The sequence below is a fragment of the Arachis hypogaea genome, chromosome 13 (assembly GCF_003086295.3).
Source record: "Arachis hypogaea cultivar Tifrunner chromosome 13, arahy.Tifrunner.gnm2.J5K5, whole genome shotgun sequence".
In the NCBI taxonomy this organism is placed as follows: Eukaryota; Viridiplantae; Streptophyta; class Magnoliopsida; order Fabales; family Fabaceae; genus Arachis; species Arachis hypogaea.
In genome coordinates, this window is record NC_092048.1 from 113,480,865 (window position 1) to 113,485,831 (window position 4,967).

Here is a 4,967-nt window from a genome sequence, read left to right on the forward strand (position 1 = left end):
AAGCTTAGAGTGGATGTTCAGACCTTCAGATAGAAAGAAGGTGAATCCCTCTATGAAGCTTGGGAGAGATACAAAGAACTGACCAAAAAGTGTCCTTCTGACATGCTTTCAGAATGGACCATCCTGGACATATTCTATGATGGTCTGTCTGAATTAGCTAAAATGTCATTGGATACCTCTGCAGGTGGATCCATTCACTTAAAGAAAATGCCTGCAGAAGCTCAGGAACTCATTGACATTGTTGCTAATAACCAGTTCATGTACACTTCTGAGAGGAATCCTGTGAGTAATGGGATGCCTATGAAGAAGGGAGTTCTTGAAATTGATACTCTGAATGCCATATTGGCTCAGAATAAAATATTGACTCAGCAAGTTAATATGATTTCTCAGAGTCTGAATGAAATGCAAGCTGCATCCAACAGTACTCAAGAGGCATCTTCTGAAGAAGAAGCTTATGATCCTGAAAACTCTGCAATAGCAGAGGTGAATTACATGGGTGAACCTTATGGAAACACCTATAACCCCTCATGGAGAAATCACCCAAATCTCATGGAAGGATCAACAAAAGCCTCAACAAGGCTTTAATAATGGTGGAAGAAATAGGTTTAACAATAGTAAACCTTCTCCATCATCCACTCAGCAACAGACAGAGAACTCTGAACAAAATACCTCTAATTTAGCAAACTTAGTCTCTGATCTATCTAAGGCCACTGTAAGTTTCATGAATGAAACAAGGTCCTCCATTAGAAATTTGGAGGCACAAATGGGCCAGCTGAGTAAAAGGATCACTGATATCCCTCCTAGTACTCTCCCAAATAATACAGAAGAAAATCCAAAAGGAGAGTGCAAGGCCATTGACATAGTCAACATGGCCGAACCTGGAGAGGAAGGGGAGGACGTAAATCCCAGTGAGGAAGACCTCCTGGGACGTCCAGTGATCAATAATGAGTTTCCCTTTGAGGAACCAAAGGAATCTGAGACTCATCTAGATACCATAGAGATTCCATTGAACCTCCTTATGCCCTTCATGAGCTCTGACGAGTATTCATCTTCTGAAGAGAATGAGGATGTTACTGAAGAGCAAATTACCAAGTACCTTGGTGCAATCATGAAGCTGAATGCCAAATTATTTGGTATTGAGACGTGGGAAGATGAACCTCCCTTGTTCACCAATGAACTAAGTGATCTGGATCAACTGACATTGCCTCAGAAGAAACAAGATCCTGGAAAGTTCGTAATACCTTGTACCATAGGCAACATGATCTTTGAAAAGGCTCTGTGTGACCTTGGTTCAGGGATAAACCTCATGCCCCTCTCTGTAATAGAGAAACTGGGAATCTTTGGGGTGCAAGCTACTAAAATCTCATTAGAGATGGCAGACAATTCAAGAAAACAGGCTTATGGACAAGTAGAGGACGTGTTAGTAAAGGTTGAAGGCCTTTACATCCTTGCTGATTTCATAATCCTTGATACTGGAAAGGATGAGGATGAATCCATTATCCTTGGAAGACCTTTCCTAGCCACAGCAAGAGCTGTGATTGATGTTGACAGAGGTGAATTAGTCCTTCAATTGAATGAGGACTCCCTTGTGTTTACAACTCAAGGTTATCCTTCTGTAAACATGAAAAAGAGGCACAGTAAGCTTCTCTCAAAACAGAGTCAACCAGAGCCCCCACAGTCAAACTCTAAGTTTGGTGTTGGGAGGCCACAACCAAACTCTAAGTTTGGTGTTGAACTCCCATATCCAAACTCTAAGTTTGGTGTTGGGAAGTCTCAACAATGCTCTGAACATCTATGAGGCTCCATGAGAGCCCACTGTCAAGCTATTGACATTAAAGAAGCGCTTGTTGGGAGGCAACCCAATTTTTATTTATCTAATTTTATTTTTCTTGTTCTTTCATGTTTTATTAGGTTCATGATCATGTGGAGTCACAAAATAAATATAAAAATTGAAAACGGAATCAAAAACAGCAGAAGAAAAATCACACCTTGGAGGAAGACCTTACTGGCATTTAAACGCCAGTAAGAAGCATCTGGCTGGCGTTCAATGCCAGAACAGAGCATGGTTCTGGCGCTGAACGCCCAAAATGGGCAGCATCTGGGCGTTTGAACGCCAGAATTGCACCCTGGAGAAGAGCTGGCACTGAACGCCCAAAACAAGCATGGTTTTGGCGTTCAACGCCAGAAATGGGCAACAAATGGGCGTTCAACGCCCAGAACAAGCACCAATCTGGCGCTGAACACCCAGAGTTGTGTGCAAGGGCATTTTGCATGCCTAATTTGGTGCAAAGTTGTAAATCCTTGAATACCTCAGGATCTGTGGACCCCATAGGATCACCTCAGGATCTGTGGACCCCACAGGATCCCCACCTACCTCCACTCACTTCTTCTCACCCCTCCTTCACATAATCCCATAAACATTCTTCCCAAAACTCTTCACCAATCACCTCAATCTCTCTTCCCTATAACCACTTCACCACTCACATCCATCCACTCTTCCCCATAAACCTACCTCATAAACCCCACATACCTTCAAAATTCAAAATCAATTTCCCACCCAAAACCCACCCTTATGGCCGAACCTTACCCCCCCTCCCTTCCCTATATAAAGCCCTCCATTCTTCTTCATTTTCACACAACACAACCCTCTCTTCCCCTTCTTGGCCGAATACACCCATCCCCCTCTCCTCCATATTTTCTTCTTCTTCTTCATCTATTCTTTCTTCTCTTGCTCGAGGGCGAGCAATATTCTAAGTTTGGTGTGGTAAAAACATAAGCTTTTTATTTTCCATTACCATTGATGGCACCCAAGACCGGAGAATCCTCTAGAAAAGGGAAAGGAAAGACAAAAGCTTCCACCTCCGAGTCATGGGAGATGGATAGATTCATCCCAAAGCTCATCAAGACCACTTCTATGATGTTGTAGCCAAGAAGAAGGTGATCCTCGAGGTCCCTTTCAAGCTCAAGAGAAATGAGTATCCGGAGATCCGACATGAAATCCAAAGAAGAGGTTGGGAAGTTCTAACAAACCCCATCCAACAAGTCGGCATCCTAATGGTTCAAGAGTTCTATGCCAATGCATGGATCACTAGGAACCATGATCAAAGTAAGAACCCGAACCCAAAGAATTATCTCACCATGGTTCGGGGGAAATACTTAGATTTTAGTCTGGAAAATGTGAGGTTGGCATTTGACTTGCCTATGATGCAAGGAGATGCACGCCCCTACACAAGGAGAGTCAACTTTGATCAAAGGTTGAACCAAGTCCTCATGGACATATGTGTGGAAGGAGCTCAATGGAAGATTGACTCAAAAGGCAACCGGTTCAACTTAGAAGACTGGACCTCAAGCCTGTGGCTAGAGGATGGTTGGAGTTCATCCAACGCTCCATCATCCCACTAGCAACCGATCTGAAGTTACTGTGGATCGGGCCATCATGATCCATAGCATCATGATTGGAGAGAAGTAGAAGTTCATGAAGTCATCTCCCTTGAACTCTACAAAATAGCCGAAAAGCCCTCTCCTGGGGCAAGGCTAGCTTTTCCTCATCTTATTTGCCATCTATATTACTCAGCTAGAGCTTTCATAGAAGGAGACATTCCCATTGAGGAAGAAAAGCCCATCACTAAGAAAAGGATGGAGCAAGCAAGAGAGCCCATTCATGGATCTCAAGAGACGCATGAAGCTCATCACCATGAGATCCCGGAGATGCTCAAATGCATTTTCCTCCACAAAACTATTGGAGCAAATCAACACCTCCCTAGAAGAATTAAGTTCCAACATAGGACAATTAAGGGTGGAACATCAAGAGCACTCCATCATCCTTCATGAAATAAGAGAAGATCAAAAAGCAATGAGGGAGGAGCAACAAAGACAAGGAAGAGACATAGAAGAGCTCAAGGAATCATTGGTTCCTCAAGAAGGAAACGCCACCATCACTAAGGTGGACTCATTCCTTGTTCTTATTTTCTGTTTTTCGTTTTCTTAATGTTAAGTGCTTATCCATGTTTGTGTCTTATTACAAGATCATTAGTAGTTAGTAACTATGTCTTAAAGTTATGAATGTCCTATGAACCCATCACCTCTCTTAAATGAAAACTATTTTAATTCAAAAGAACAAGAAGTACATGAGTTTCGAATTTATCCTTGAACTTAGTTTAATTATATTGATGTGGTGACAATACTTTTTGTTTTCTGAATGAATGCTTGAACAGTGCATATGTCTTTTAAGTTGTTGTTTAAGAACGTTAAATATGTTGGCTCTTGAAAGAATGATGATAAGGAGACATGTTATTTGATAATCTGAAAAATCATAAAAATAATTCTTGAAGCAAGAAAAAGCAGCAAAGAACAAAGCTTGCAGAAAAAAAAAAGAAAAAAATATAGGCGAAAAAAAAATAAAAATAAAAAGCAAGCAGAAAAAGCCAAAAGCTCTTAAAACCAAGAGGCAAGAGCAAAATGCCAATAAACCTTAAAACCAAAAGGCAAGGTAAATAAAAAGGTCCCAAGGCTTTGAGCATCAGTGGATAGGAGGGCCTAAAGGATAAAATCCTGGCCTAAGCGGCTAAACCAAGCTGTCCCTAACCATGTGCTTGTGGCGTGAAGGTGTCAAGTGAAAACTTGAGACTGAGCGGTTAAAGTCAAGGTCCAAAGCAAAAAAGAGTGTGCTTAAGAACCTGGACACCTCAATTGGGGACTTTAGCAAAGCTGAGTCACAATCTGAAAAGGTTCACCCAATTATGTGTCTGTGGCATTTATGTATCCGGTGGTAATACTGGAAAACAAAGTGCTTAGGCCACGGCCAAGACTCATAAAATAGCTGTGTTCAAGAATCATCATACTGAACTAGGAGAATCAATAACACTATCTGAACTCTGAGTTCCTATAGATGCCAATCATTCTGAACTTCAATGGATAAAGTGAGATGCCAAAACTATTCAAGAGGCAAAAAGCTACAAGTCCTGCTC

The 4,967-nt window shown here is 41.7% G+C and overlaps 1 non-coding gene across 1 annotated transcript; it reads right to left on the reverse strand.

The window, feature by feature from the left end:
* On the reverse strand, positions 1 to 108 carry LOC112738882 (small nucleolar RNA R71). Its single transcript, XR_003169834.1, has one exon. It is a non-coding gene; the product is annotated as a small nucleolar RNA R71 (small nucleolar RNA).
* Between the last annotated feature and the right edge of the window lie 4,859 nt (positions 109 to 4,967).